This window comes from Solea senegalensis, linkage group LG2, assembly GCF_019176455.1.
Source record: "Solea senegalensis isolate Sse05_10M linkage group LG2, IFAPA_SoseM_1, whole genome shotgun sequence".
NCBI classification, from domain to species: domain Eukaryota; kingdom Metazoa; phylum Chordata; class Actinopteri; order Pleuronectiformes; family Soleidae; genus Solea; species Solea senegalensis.
This window is the reverse complement of record NC_058022.1, coordinates 1,145,847-1,162,721: the sequence shown is the minus strand read 5'-3', so window position 1 is coordinate 1,162,721 and position 16,875 is coordinate 1,145,847.

The window sequence follows — 16,875 nt, the reverse complement described above, 5'->3', positions numbered from 1 at the left end:
ATGTATACCATATTATCATTATACAAACTTCTGCAGTCTAGTTATGACCCTGAAAACTATTTTTTCCAAGTAAAACTTTGATTTAAGGAGCAAAAAGAAAACAATGAGAGGCTCTAACACTAGAAATGAAACCCAGTGTTTACTTTTCACTTCTTTGCTATATCTTAAATTTAGTTTAAATGTATAAAGAGAATGAAGATATCAGAAGATGCTGCAGACGTCACTCAACTCATCCATGTTGAGAGCAACACTTTCAGCGTCAGACTGAATCTCTGAAAAGGAAACAATAAACCGTCTCTTAGTCATTTTTTTGTGGGATAAAAATCTCTGCAGGGTCGAGCGCAATATCTGAAATGTGTTTGTCATCTTATCTCTAATTTTGTTATTATTTTCTCCGAACTGAGAACGTCAACAGAAACCGCTCTGAAATGAGAACCACATGGACTGAGTTTCCACTGTAACTTGTGAAGATGAACAGCTCACAGTGAGGAAGGGAGAGGACAAAGAGACAGACTAGATCACCAAATGTCTTATGTCTTAAAAGTCCATATAATATCAGATTATATCTTTACAGTTTACAGATTTGGAGGTGTTATGTGTTGCATCAAACACTAATAAAGTGTGGGTCTTATCCTCACTGTTAAAGATATAGTTGATCATGCAGTCCTTAGTTCTCGACTGAAACCTTATATAGGTATTCACGATACTGCACTTGAGTGGTTTACCTCTAATTTGACTAACAGTTACTCCGTTATGGTAGGTAATGTCTCTCCTTTCTCCTGCGGAGTTCCACAGGGTTGTATTCTGGGCCCTATTCTATTTTCATTAGGGGCTATAGTAACTGACCCACAAATCTACCTGCCAGTGAAAGACAGAAAGTGTAGGTGATGCGACCATTCATTTCCCAGTACAAATTTCCCAAGTCCATGTTCTCGTTCATTTTCTTACCAAATCATGAAAGTTTGTGATAGCAAAAGGTTCAACCCTCCGTAGTCAACAACACTTTAGTTTCAGTTAACTTGACCTAGTAAACTAGAAAGAGACTCATCATGTGACTAACACATGAGAACTTTTTTATGGCCTTCAAACCTACTCATTATTTACCCATAAATTGTTGACTCTCTACATCATGAATGCAGTCACATTGTTTCTTTTCATTACTCATGCCCCGCCTTAGTTTTACCCCAGTCTACTTTATTACACTGATGGGAACTGCTCCCTACGGTTGCCCTGAAGGTCAGTACACTAAGACATTGTAATGTCCAATCACTTGTTTGTGACTGGACATTTAGTGTAATATTGCATTGTTTTATATAATTTTGCAGTGTTTTCTGAAATACTGTAGCCTTTTCTGAAATACATTAGCGGTTTCTGAAATGTAGCGTTTCTTGAAAAGCTGTAGTGTTTTCTGAAATGTAGCATTTTCTGAAATGTTGTAGTGTTTTCTGTAATGTTGTAGTGTTGCTTCCTCGCTATGTATCCTGTGTTAAAATGTGCAAAAAATGTTTCAACTTTAAAAACACATAACCTCAGACTACATTGTTTCTGACAGAAAGAAACGGTCACCCTCAGTTTAAGAACCAGCACAGCATTATAGTTGATAAAATCAGTGTAACAGGGCTGGGGCTTATATTTGCATAGCTCCTCTATCATAATGTTTACCTACACTGGTTTGAGAAGGGGGTCAATCCTGATACAGCTGCCTGGCATGTTTAACGTATGAGTCACTCGGTGAGTAACATGTATTTTCTTTTGCAGCTGAATCTCAGAATGTGTGAATAACCTGCAGTAAATGTCATATTAACCTGATGCCTCCTGTACAGCTCTGTTATCTCTCTGTAAATTTGTTTTTATTATGTCGTCATGCTCACACCCATAATGTGGCCTATATTTTGGAGTTCAGTATTTTCCTGTAACAGCAAAGGTGAGGTCTTAGCTTGACAAACAGAAAAAGAAATGAATCCTCACTGTCCAAGCTTTCTTACATGATTGTTGAGAGATATGGAGACTGTGAGCTTGCCTTTCATGATCAATGAAATAGCACATTCTAAACAAGTTTTGCACCTTAGGCTTTAGTAACTTCCATAGCCAGCTAGCTAGATTAATAACTGAGAAATAGTTCTATAGCTAGCAGCTACATAGCTAGCTAGATAAGAAACATAGCTTGATAGATAGATAAAGAGAGTCAAACAAAGCACATTCAAATATTCAAATATTTTATATACTGTCATTGGTAAGTATCAATTGTTCAATTGAAAATTTTTTTTGGTTAAAAACAAAAAACCCAAAACAACAACTATTTTTGGCTTTGAGTAAATGTTCAGCTGGAGGCGCTGGACATTGTGAGCGTGACTGATACCAAAGCATTTTGTTCTGAGAGTTTCTTTGAAGCTGATGGGTCATGGAATATTGCCGAGTACAACCAGAGCTTTACGCCACTGCAGGGGGATTCAGCTGAGAGCCCGGTGGGATTGTCTTGGTCCAGTTTGGTGCCGGGAAGCTCTGCTCTTCATTCCCCTGAAACTCTGTCCAGATCTGTGCTTTTTCATTGTCTGTGTGTGAGGTTTGTCCTCTGGATGCTACATTGAAGAAATACTGCCCTAATCTGGAGTGAGTCAGCGTGAATGAATGCACTTTAATTACAGGCGTTAGGCACAGCATCCTAATTTGGAGAGCACAAGTAAATGTGGGTAACGTATGTGTGTGATAGTATGTGTGTGAGCTTAGAGAGCACGGATCAAACTGTTCCAAATGAGAGTAAATAGTTCTTACTGTAAACAAAAACCTTTTGGGGAGTGAAGCCATTCATTCTTTCTACAGGCCACTCAGTGCAGAATATGAATAAATAACGCAAACACATACACGCCGTCAGTGCCGTGATGGACGAGCCAGGTGATTGTGTTTGTGACCATATTTGGTTCGGGATGACTCACTCTCCTCCCCCAATAAACCAGATTATAAAGTACATTCTGGCCACAACTGCATTGTCTTCCTCACTTATGTGTGTGTGTGGAGTGTGTAAACCACATATTTTTCCACTGGAACGCAGCATGTCGGTCAGTTTTACACCATGTTTTATGATTACCAAAGCAAATACTGTCAGGAATGTGGAACAAATGTGACTATTGATCCCCGATGAGAAATTCTCTGCTTTTCCTGCGGTCAGCTTTTGACCAGCAGCAGCAGCAGAAATTGCTCTTTGGCTGGCAGCGTTTTTTTTTTATTTTTTTTTTATTAACCCTGCTCAAGGGCACTTCAGCAGAGTGGAGCCATTTTAAAATCCAGCTGTCTTAAGTCAAAATCACAATGTGTGACCACAAAGCCAACTGCTCAACCTCAAATTAGTTAATTTAAAGGGGCTATTGTAAGAAATGTATCATATTAAGTCTTAAAATGACCATGATATGTCATTAGAGATTGAGGAAATTGAGGTTTTGGTTTGGTGTTTTGGTCTGTTGCTCCAACCCTCGCTGCCTACCCAATAAGGTAGTCTGTAGAACTTTGATACCCATGTTGCCAGCAGAGTTGAACACAGCGAGCTGCAGCTATGGGATGGAAAATATGAATGTTACCAAACATAAAAAGCCTCACTGACCCTCTAAAAAACCATCAAATTGGCATTGCAGTACCTGATTTAAACACACAGCCGAGTCTGCCAGCAACTTGATTTCGCTCTGCAGACACATCTGGCAAGGACAACGTTTTGGCCAACATCAGAATCTCCTAAAAAAGGGGAACCAATTACAACCAGGTTTTTCCCCTTAGCATCAGTAGAGGCGGATTCAACACAATGACGACAGACAAGTGACATCTAGCAGCTTTTAAATACATCCAACATGGTGGCTACCGAGGAGCATCTTATGATTCGGCTGTTGGTTCCATTTTAAGTGACTTGCTCCACGGAGTTCCCTCGGGCAAAAGTCACTAGGCTCCATTACTAGATAGCCATTGCTCCTAGAAAACTGCAACAAGCACGTTTGTTGACACACTTTTCGTTGCTCTGCAATCAAACATTGTTCTGGCAATTGGTCTGATCTGGTTGTTCGTCTATCCAATTTGGTATAGAGGCATTTTGATTTGGAAATGGGAGGTGACTACACTCTTTCCAGACTCCTTTCCAGCTACTGTTATACATAAGTTATATCCCCTCAAGTTTTCTTTTAATGGTTTTAATCATCCATCCTTCGTTTACACTGCTTGTCCCTTTGAGGGAAGCTGGAAACTGGACAAGAGGCCCTTTACATTGAGCTGTTGCCAGCCTTTCACTGGGCCAAGAAAAGGAGACAAACGACCATTTGTACTCGACCAAACTGACACATCAAAAATTCTATTGATTTAAAACCTGATACAAACCTTACAGTTCAACGTTTAGTTCCTTTACAAATTCCTCACTGTTCACTAATTCTAATTACTCAAATAACTACACAAAGGACCTACCAATACACAAAGGACTGCTACCCCTTGAGAAATACCAACCACCATGTATATCTACACAGGTATATACTTTATTCAAATGGCTTTTCTAACACAACCCTCCCATTTATCCGGGTTTGCGACTAGAGAGTCTAATTAACAAGCAATGGGGATTGGGTACTTTGCCCAGGGCTTTCCTAGCCCTTGACCTGCTGTGGATTCAAACATGTAACCCTCTGATTACAAGCCCAATTCTGTTCCGCTTGACTGTGGACTGCCCCAGATACCAACACCATACACAATACAGTCAATTCAGACAAGACTTATATAATTCTATTCTGGTCTGGTCAGGTCAGGTTTCTTAAATAAAGCACATTTGTAGATCATTACATTTGCAGTACATATTTCTGTAACGTTAGCTGAGCAAATGATGGGAGGACATAATTGCTCTCATTCTAGGTTATTAAGATTCTCCCGTTTACTTAACTCCAATCTTGTTTGGATTGTCAGAGGGACTTGGATTACCTGAAAAGGAATCCAGGAAAGCATAAGGAGAACACGTAAATGTCATACAGAAAGTCTTGGTTTGGTTCTCCCCAGATGCTTTTTTAAGGAAATGATTGGCTGAGTTGAGGAGCTGATTATAAACTACGATAAATACAGTTTTGGCTTGGTCTTTAGAGGTTTCTGCGGAGAGATACATCACTGAGTTAACGTTTCAACAAACTATCCGAATACCATCATCAATAACTACGCTTAATTACTTCCATCTCAGCGTGTCTGAGACACAGAATTTCAGCACTGAGCTCAATGTGATTTAATTACAGGCCACAGTGTCATGGTTATGATACATCACCAAAGCAGTTGTTGGTTTTGGATGGTACGTCTGTTTTTGAATACATTATATCACTGGATGTACAGAACCGCCAAGCTCTCGCCATCATTTCTCTCCCAAAGTGGAAAAGTTCACAAGTTTTTTAGGAGGGTCTTCCAAAAACAATTACCTCGCACTTGGAAATCCCATCCTGCGAGAGGCGTGTGCCTCTCCTCACATGCGGCACTCGCTACAAATTAACCTGTTTAGACTGAGATTACGTCTAAGTCAGTCACTTAGCTTAGATAAGATCTCAGAGGTATCACTTTCCTGGGGCTCACGGGCGAAATATTCTGGGCGTGTTGCGCGCTGTGTGCTGTCATGGAGATTTACGAAGAATAGCTTTTAATGTGTGAATAAAACTATTACAATGTAACAATGTGCAGATCCTGGAAGAACACATATCTTTGACTTTGTTGGCTTGTCAGAACTGTCTATATGACAGTTTAGGGCAGCAGTTCGTAAAGGATCCAACTCTGAGACCTACATTTGGCTAAAGTTGTCAAACTGCTACCCAAATTTTGGAAACGACTCAAGTTTAAAACTGTGTATCTACTATAAATACAACCAAATGTCATGTTAAAACCATTGTCAATTGAGATCACATAGTACTAACTGAGCCTGATATGACTTTGAGAACTGTGACACAGCAAGACCAAATAACAACAAAAATCATCAGAAAGCCATGAAACTTTAAGTTGCAACCACAATTTTTGAGCCACTCAAATTTAAAATTGTCATTTTTCAGTATGCCATGTTTACAAATGGTCAACTTAGAAGTAACGTCAAAGATGATGGACAGTTGTCATGAGTAGATCACGAAAGCCCATCCTACAAAAATAAAAGTATACATTTTTATTTTTCCAAATCACACCCACTCATCTGCAACCCACTCAAAGTCGCCCAGTGACACACCTTTTTTTGCCACCCACCATTTGACAAAGCCTGGTCAAAAGTGGGAGCTCTCTCTCTCTCTCTCTCTCTCTCTCTCTGATGTTTGTGTAGATTCTCAATCATTTAAGTCATTGCTTTCCAAAACAAACTGGACTTGGCTTCTTCAGTTCTAAAGGTTTGTGGTGAAACCCAGATTTCCACAAACCTTCAGAAGTCAGACGTCTTCAAGATGTTCCTGAAGATGTCCAGTGATCTCATCTTCAGTTAGCTGTAGGCAACTGGTCTTGCTCTCTTGGATGAGAGGTGAAACCTCTTCAACTCAACTCAAGCAGTTCCTGTTACCCTAACTCGTAAAGATGGCTATGTAATGGTTGACCGAGAACTTCATTGGCAAAGTTTCTCAATCCTGGTCCTGGGGACCCACTGCCCTACATGTTTCAGATGTTTCCATGCTCCAGCACACCTGATTCAAATGGTCAGCTCATCAGCAAGCCTGATAACGACCCAGTCATTTAATCAGGTGTGTTTGGAAACCTCCCCAGGACCAGGATTGAGAAATGTTGAAACAAAACTGAACCACAATTCAAATCAAATCTTAGCTCTGAACTTAACTAGTTCTTCAAAAACCTCAAAAATGTTTGGTCTCCATGAGAATTAATGGTCCTGACAAGGTCAGGATTGATACCAGAAGAGCTTCTAAAGAGGTACACACACACACACACACACACACACACACACACACACACACACACACACACACACCGCTGAAGGCAAACCTACTTATCCAGTTGTGTGATCAGTACATACATCAAATTCCATTTCCTCTTTCTCTACCGAAACTTTGCCTTTGATGAGCAGCTTCTCTTTAACCCTTGCCTCAGGTTTTTAAACTCATTTCATGTCAGTCACACAGACACTTCGTCACGTTTTGGAAATGTATCAGTGACATGTGTGCAAGCCCCAAAAAGTAACACATCTCAAGAATATTTGAACGTTCTTACTTCAGTTGGAATCTTACACAAACTCTGGGCTAGACACTTAACCCCACGTTGCTCTAGTGTTTGAATATGTTTGAAAAACACGCGCTGGAAAAAGTGCTGCACATAATCCACTGTATGAATGAGTGATTGAAAGAAACTGTATATTTGAGTGGTCATCAAGACACACTTAATATTCTTGGAATTTTCAGCCGTACTACAAACATTTGCAGCTTTTATTTAAACTCTCTTGCTGTGGTGCTTCCTCCAGTCAATGACGTGAAAACAAACCACTTCCTGTGCGCAGCGAGGGAAAGTTGCAGAGATTCGAAAAACACTGCCAAACTGAGACACAGAGAGTCATGTAAATCAAGCAGAAAGGCATAAATCTGATTGAATGGAGATGGAATGGCTCGTATTTTAGATGGTTTCTTCCAAAAAGTACGTACATTTGGTAGAAGTTGAAGTCATGTTTTTACTAACTGAGTGAGTGAGTGAATGAGTGTGTGAGAGTCTGAGGGAGTGAGTGAGTTGTCTTTCAAACTGGAAGGTTGTGGATTAAATTCCTGGCTCTGCTCATCTACATGTGTCCTTGAGCAAAGACACTTAACCCCATGTTGACGCGTGTGAATGAGTGAATGGGTGAAAACTGTTGTGTAAAGCAGCTCATCAAGACTAGACCAAGATTTTATTTGGCAGTAACAAAGGTACTGTAGGAAAAGTAAAAGTTGCTAGAAGTATAAATAACAAAGTACTGGGGGAAACCTTCTTTTTGAAAGGTTACCAAACGTTGATGTAATTACTGAATACTTGTATGAATCCCATTTCTCTCACTGTCAGTTGCTGCAGCAGAAGAACCATAAAAAAAGATATAATTTCCAGTGAAAGAAGCCTCTCGTTTTCCCTCTCGCTTTTCTCTCTTTTTTTGGGCAATAAAATAATGTCCACTTCTAATATAATTGATGTTATAGCAGCAATATTTATGCGAGTCTCTTCCTCCCTCGCAGAGCACTGATTGGTCCAAACCGTTGTGGTTTGGCCACAGGCGAACACTTGAAGACGGATCATGGCTCGTAAAATATTTAGCTGCCTCTTGAGGGTCATTTTTTCTTTTCTTTCCTTTTTTTTTGGTTTTCTGTTGATCTCTCCATCCGTCATTCATGAGCTCAGAGCTTGAAAACTGTAACACTTGGATTAGATTTCTGTATTTGCAACTTTGCTCAGGACTAAATTGACACAAAAATTGAAGAAACTTAACCTTTGACAGAGCATGAATGTGACTCTTTAAACGTGGCTGCAGCTCTGTGGCGTCCACTCATCCAGAGAGAGATAGAGACATTTTCTGACTCATTTGCTTTGACACTTTATTGGACACGGCTCAGTAAGAAAACCAGCTGTTTATTAATGGCCAACATGGACCTGTGAACACTGCGGCGCTGCCAAAAACAACCGTGTCTCCTCCCCACGGCTGCTAAACACAGCTTTACTTTTAAAATGATGCTTTGTTATCTTTCACATTCTTGTTCCTTGGTTGTTTGTTTTTAATTTAGCCCTCAGCTCCCAGTTAAGGCCGGTGTAATGGAATACTTTCCCTCCTGATAATAAGCGGTAATACTGTCAAACTCGCCACACGAGGTGAGGTTACACAAGCACAGATCAATGAGACTTAAAAACAAAAATCTATTTCTTCTCCGAGTTTATTAATATTTTGCAGGATCAGGATTCAACACAGTTGTTAACCCTTTAACACCGAGCGTATCGCAGACGACGTGTTTGTGCAAGCACACTTTGCATAACCCATAACCGCTATTACACCATCATTTGTCGATTTATCGGTTCTGTGGACAGCGCATGCGCAAACTGAACTCCGGCCGCCGCTGTAGGTGGAGTAATTAGCCCCCCTCATCAAGCAGAAAAAACTTGACAACAGAAGAAGTCATCGCCGAGGAAACAACGCTATGGATCCGAAAGACGAGAGGCTGAAGTTCTTCCTCTCTCGACAGAAGTAATTGCACTGGATTGGACAATTTTGTCCATGCAGCACAATCAACTGAGACATTTTTATTGTACCTTTTACTGTGTGCAGCTCACCTGTCCTCGTCTGACTGGGAATCCATGTTTCATATTTAAACTCTGACAACCCTCGCTCTTAATTTAAAGCCTCCTGAGAGGAAATAAATCCAGATCCTCATCTCTGCAATAAATATCCTGGGATTTTAGAAATAGGTTGGGGGGTCAGATGTAGGTCTCTGGAACTGTTTGTGTGCATGTGAGGTTTTGTGTGCAGGTGTGGTTGTTGTTGCTCTTTTACAGATAACCTACATGTCTGTTTTGGGAGACATGTAAGTTATCTCTCGTGTTAAAAAATGTGAGTGTGAGATTAGTCTAAAATGAGCTCAGGCTAAAAGCTAAAACATCTCCAAAAACAACACCAGCTTTATGCTTTCCTCAAATCTGATAAATCCTGCACTTATCTCAAAATAACACACTGCATCAGCGCGTATCTTCTTCAGTCATCACTGTGTCAACACTGTCACGTGTCGTACGTCAGCTCTGTGAATGACTAAGGCTCTGGGACATTAAAGGTCAGGGGTTAGATTCAGAATAGTGCTTTTTTCACAAATCTGTGTATTTTACCAGCTAATGCTTGAATTAAATCTACATAAAAACATCAAACAATGCACAAAGGCATCAGTGACTAGAGTGAGTTGTTGCGAGTTGCTATAGCTACTAGCTGTGTTCAATGACAAAACCGTGTAGGAAAATTAGGGAAGACAAGAGAAAAGACATATGCTAGCCCAAAACTAGAAGATAATTCATCAGATTTCAGGCCACTAGCTACTAAGAGCTACTTAGCTACTGGATGCTATAGCTACTAGTTAGTCCAAGGTCAAACATTGAGAAACATGAGGTGAAATTACTGAAAAGACATGCTAGCCCAAAACTAGAGGATAATTCATCAGATTTCAGGTCACTAGCTACTGAGAGCTACTTAGCTACTAGATGCTATAGCTACTAGCTGTGTCCAGGGTCAAAAACATGGAGGAACATGAGGTATGACAACGGAAAAGACACATGCTAGCCCAGATATTACTACTACTATTACTTCTACTTTCAATAATAATACATTAACATTACATTACAGATCCAATCCAGTTTTATCTTTTAAGCACTTTTAAAAACAACATGGTTGGCTATACACCAACAATAAAATCTGTAAAAGAAAGTAACACATCTAAAGATCTAAAATATGTAAAAGAAAATAAAAGATATTGAAAATAATCAAAAAAAATTGCAATTTAGAGTTTCGCTGATTTTTCTTTGCGTCTGGTGGTGAAAGTCTGTTTTAACCTGTTTTCAAACCTGTGTTGTTTTCTTCCTCATAAAAAAACACATGTACTGAGTTACAGTCTGTGTAGCAGCAGCAGTAGCTCTGCCTCAGACAGGAGATTACCTCCTATTTGTCAAGAGATTCACGATAATTGCACCTGGCATGAAACACACATTCTTCAGCTATTACACCTGTGTGTTGGCTCACGTGTGGATTTTGTAAAGTCTGTGGAATCCAAAACGGAAGCATGTGTAATCCACAGGAAATCGATGGAGGTATTATACACACATCACCTTCACTTTTTTTCTTCTGAACTTGCAAAACTGGCAGAACAAAAAGTCAAAATGCAGGTAGAGCCTGTACAAGGTCACATTTATTTTTTTCAAAAATTATTCCGTGATCAGAAAAGAGTTTAACTGTCTGAAGCTGTATGAATTCTGGTAGTGAGTCCAAGCAATCACCTAACAAACCAACCATCCAAACATCCAACCAATTAATCAACAACCAATTATCCAACCAACCAATCATCTAACCAACCAACCAATCACCAAACATCAAACCAACCAATCATCTAACCAACCAACCAACCAATCAGCAACCAATTATGTAACCAACCAACTAATCACCAAACATCAAACCAACAATCATCTAACCAACCAACCAATCACCAAACATCAAACCAACCAATCATCTTACAACAACCAATCACCAAACATCAAACCAACCAATCTTCTAACAACAACCAATCACCAAACATCAAACCAACCAATCATCTAACCAACCAACCAATTATCTAACCAACCAACCAATCACCAAACATCAAACCAACCAATCATCTAACAACAACCATTCACCAACTGATTATCTTACCAACCAACCAATCACCAAACATCCAGCCAACCAATCATCTAACCAACAACCAACCAGCCAGCCAACCAATCATCTAACCAACAACCATCTGACCAACCAACCCACCAACCAACCAACCACAACCAACCATCAATCAACCAACCAACAAGTGCTTTACTGGAATTGTGTATTAGAAAATAAAAACTTTTTGGTGTCAGCAAATAGTTATTTTGTGATTACACAAAATTACACAAAATAACAGTGTTATCAGTAACTTTACTGATCTTTGATGGACATGTTTTGATCAGTGAGATTATGATAAAGTTAATGTAGAGACAGGATTGTACATTTGTGGTTTGTGGACTTGCTGTTTTATTTTGTATTTTGTATTTTGTATTGTTACTTTCTGGTTTTATTTTGTAGTTCCTCCTAGTTTACTTTGACTTCCTGTATCCTGTCCTGTTTTCCCTCCTATGTGATTGTTTGCTCCGCCCTGATGTGATTCCCCTGTGGTCAATTATGTCTTTGCCGGTTCATTCCCAGTTTGTTCTGCAACATTCTCTGGTTCTGGTTCCTGTTCCTGTTCCTGCTCGCTGCGTTCTCAGGTATTTGTGACTTTTCTCTGTTTTAATCTCTCCCGATTTACTTTGCATGTTTGAGCAGTGTGACTCACCTATAACCGTTTGTCCTGCATTTGACAGTGACACATTAGTAACCGCGGGACCTTCGTCTCTCCAAAGTCGATTCTCTTAAACGCAACAAAGCAGTTATCGTCATTAACGTGTCGTCTTCCCACTGAGCTGTTTGTCACTGAAGCTAAATTTAAACGGCAGAGGGACGAGAAACTGACAGCTTTCTTGATGTGTGTTATACAAACAGGAAAAACTCTCTGTATGTATCTGTGAGTGAACGGTTCGTTTTCAGAACATACTTCCCAGAGCTGTGGTCAAATATGATGCAAGGTCAGAGCCAAATCCCACAGATTTATGATTCAAAATTCTCATTACAGTCGACATAAAGCATTGGAGACTAACACACTTAGAGGAAGAGACAGAGGTGAAGAGAATAGATAAACACTGACAGAGAGAGACGGCGAGGGTTTGTGGAGAGGTCAGGAGATGAATCGTAGGCTGACATTTCTGTCCAAGGTGTCCAGTCAGTCTTTGAACGTCCTCTGCAGAATAAAAACATCCGCTGTCACTCACTGCCTGTGTCTCTGACAGACATCTTTCTGGAGAGCATTTCTTTATAAAGGAGAGGAGTTCTGTTGGTTGATGAAGTGATTCGTTCGAGTGTGATAAGAAAAGGTGGTAATGGTTTGACAGGTTGATGAATTTTGGCACATTTTTCCCGGAGATTTACACTTCCTTTATGTTGATTCCAGCACGTAGAAACACTTTAAAACATCACCCTGGTTTGTCTGGAGAGACCTGCACAGCAGTGATACAGTGTTTATGGACCATGTATAGTCTTATAAATGCAGATCTTTTATATTAAATCACGTGTGAATTGGTGTGGAAGACCGCCGCCCACTGGCTTCAGCTGGAAAACTTGAAGAGATACTTGTGCCTCTGTTTATGTTGCATCCAAACAAACTGGGAAACTGGTTTTACTGAAAAAATATTGTATCACATTTCTTCTAATGGAAAAGTCCAAATAAAACTATCAGTTTGACATAATTACATAATACCAGAGTGGGCTGAGAAGTTCACCACTGACGCAATCATGGAATTTGACCAAATTTGGTTCACTTTTAAAACCTGAAGCCCTCATCGGGATTGTCCAAAAAGTCCCTAAACGGCAGATATGTCCACTGTCTTTTTGTCTCTGGCTCAAAGTGATGGCCCAACACTCATTCTGGTTCGGGAAACATTCAAGAAAACAAGATGGATCTGCTGCAGAATGTGCCAAGTTCTCCTGAGACATCAGGGGTCAAAATCTGTGGCACCCAATGATACAGAAACCTTCAACGCGCCAAGTTTCTTGTGCAGAATCTTCTACTACTCCTTTATGGGAGATGTTTACAACGTTGACGATCTGATTACTAGTCAAACATCTGTCCTTCATCGCCTTGCGGTGGACACCATCAATGTTTTCTTTGGTGGTGGCTGTGGCAGGATGTCCAGACCTTGGGTCTTCTCCCTAACCCTTCTTGAATTCACCTGCCCACTAGATAAAGTTGATAAAGCTGAAGCATTATCGACCACATCAGCATGAATGTCCTTTTAGGGTTAATGTCTCCAGAACAAAGTCCTCAATTAGCTATCAAATGCGGGTTTATCTGGAAGGAAACAGCGCCGTTGGTATCATGAAAAGTTGAATTTATTGGACGTGAAGATTCATGGCTCTGGCATGACTCCTTCTTCGTCAGCCGGTGAACTCTTCAGCCCACCCTCGTACACAGTTTAACATAAAACATGTGTGCAGTGGATCAGGTCTTCAGCTGCAACATCACGTGCAGTAGGGTGTTTTTACATAATCCCGTGTCTGGTGTCATAAATTCCCCCTATGGAGAAATCAATAAAAATTTACATCTTATCTTATCTTAAGTCAACACTGACTCACAAAAATTATGTTTCCACTCAACGAGAACTGCATTCTCCCAAGTTATGATTTGTAAGACACATATTTTTCGACTCAGCAGAACAGAGTTCCACACCAGGAAGCGGTTATTATCTTTTCCGGTGGTTAAAAAATGATCATGTTGACATGAATTTCAATTAAGAATGCTGTTTCAATTTGATGGAACACTCATAATTGTTGTATTTAATCTATAGTTTCTATAGTTTTTGTTCTTCCTGGTGTTCAGTCACTGTTTACTATTAATTACCTTTCATTTTATCGCCTGTGCTGCAACAATATTGCAAATGTCTTCATATAATAGAGGATAATAGTGGAATTCTACCTTTTGTCCATGTATTCTGTAGTAATAGGGATTCAGATCACACTTGCTCATCATACGGATTAGATTAAAAGCTAAAAAAGACTTGTGGATTCATCATCGACCAAAACCAGACACTAATTAGACGTCTTGTGTATCGCGCCGCGTCCTTTAAACTCTCCGTGTGCGGCGTCTTGTTATGTTTTTTTTTTGGTCAGTTGTCTGTTTGGCGTTATGAAAGCTCGAGTGAGCGATGATCCAATTAGTCAAATCCAGTTGTAGAACAAAGGTTGGCCAAACACTGAGGAGCACTGGGCGGATGCCAGGTTATCTCTCATTAGTGCAACAGTTGGATGAAGCAGCTGCTTCACCTGAATCAATGTTTTCATTACAACTAATCACCACTGCTTCATTTCCATATCAGCGGGTATAAATATGGATGATCAAGTCCCACTCATGATTAGTGGGTAAACAGTGTATATGTGCATGAGTCTACTGAAGATTTTGTTTTGTTACACTTAAAATTTTTTTTTTTTCTTATTTTTATTGATATTTACATGGAATTTTAGCGATAGCTCTTAGCAATATCGACTTTAGTGCAGTGTTTCCCAAACTTACTGCAAAACACAATACATTCACACTTTGGTAACACCAAATAGCACACAACAATACTGAACATTATTTTAGGAATGTTTAAAACATATACACACAAATCTTGGCTGAAGGTTTGGAAAGATTCTTACATTTTTTGGGGGTGGGGACCCAAAAAGAACGCATGCGACCCCCCCAAAAAATCGACTAAATGGTACAATCCATTTGTTGTTGGAACTTTGAATTTCCAAGATCATGGGGCTCGTTCCTTACAAAGGAAAGTTTAGGATCTATTAATACTTCATAATTTGGCCTAATACTACATAAGTTTTTTTTTTATTTTAATTCAATGCTAACGTATTTGCATCAAACCATTTTGTTTAACTTTATCAATTTACTCTTTACAGTTTGTAATTACTCATTTATGTACTCACCAGAACAATACACAAGTGTCGCCTGTAAACTTGACAAAATTCAAATTATCAGAAACTGGGAACATTTCATATATGTACAGAATAAATAATCTTATCTCTATCTTATCTTATCTTATCTTATCTTACCGCTAACAAGTTGAAGTTATAAATGTTGTTTACTCTGTCCCTGATTGAATAAATAAAGTGAATGAATCAGAAAGTGACGTCATAATCATATTAGAGGGACAGCAGTGACGCACACGCCACACGTCCAGCGTCATGAAGAGAGAAAATGCACCACATTTGTTTCTGTTTCCAGTGAGCAGACAGAACGAGTTTAATCCTCACGTATACACACACACATCACTTTCATAAACAAGAGAAACTGGAGCGAGAGGCGAAACCTGAGGGAGACGGAGTCCGTCCAAAGTGATGAGGACACCAATGAGCGAAAGAGTCCAAACAAGTCATCACGTGTTGTCAAAATATCTCGTCTTATCTTATCTGGACGTCTGATCCCTGCGGTCCACGGCTCGTCACAACAAGCGCGGCTGATTTTAGGAGAGAGAGAGGGAGAGAGAGAGAGAGGAAGAGGGAAAGAGAGAGAGGAAGAGGTCGCGGGGTCAGAGGAGGATTAATGGAACGGCATAAATCTACTGTCATATTTTCTTCGCACTGATCTCGGTGGGAAATGCTCTGTTTTTGAGGGAATTTGTCCTGGAAAGTCCCTGAAAAGCTCTTGAATTTGAGGGAACTGGTCCTGGAGAGTAATTGAAAAGTCCTTGAATTTGTTGTCAACCCCTGGTGTGTGTTTGTGTGTTCTTGCATTTGTCCACTCTTTAGGACCTTTTTTTTCTGTCATAAACACTGACCTTGTCGGGACCAGTAAGTCCTCATGGAGACCAAAACCTGGTCCTAATGAGGCAGAACCTCATTTCAGAGGAACTGGTTATGTTTAGGACTAAGATTTGAGTCATATCGTGTATTTTGGTAAATTAAGGTTAGGGACCTAAATCACATTATGGAGACTTGTCTTCATTATGGGACAAAAATCAAGTCCTCGTAATATAAACGATTACATTTTAAGGCAAAGACATGTTGTTTTGTTAAGGTTAAGGTTCAGACTACGTCTCCAGAAAATGAATGTAAGTCAATGTCCTCTGGAGTCCTGGAAACCAGCCTGTGTGTGTGTGTGTGTGTGTGTTTTTGTTCTTGCACACAAAGCTGCGTCGTGGCTCAAAACAATGACCTGTTCTCATCTCATCAGAGCTGTGCATTTGAATAGCAAAGGCTTTGTGAGGGGCAGCGGTGGGTGGAGGTTAACAACCACCCCAGTGTCTGTCTGTTTGTCTGTCTGTCTCACACACACACTAACACACTGACACACATGCAATTGTGTTTCCGGTTGATTCATTTCTGTCTGGTTTTAGTTATTTCTGTCTTTGGTTTCTCGTTTTCCAGATAACCCCACCCCCCCCAGAGTCCCCCACCTCCCATCTGCATGTGTCTTTGGTTTATCTTTGAGTCCAGGATGAGGCCTCACTGGTCCTCCTCCACCTCCACTGCTCTGTCTCTCTCCGTCTTGTGAAGAGGAGGTGGTTTTTTTCTTCACTTCTCCTCCGTCCCCTCACTGAGGATCAGCGGTCACCTCC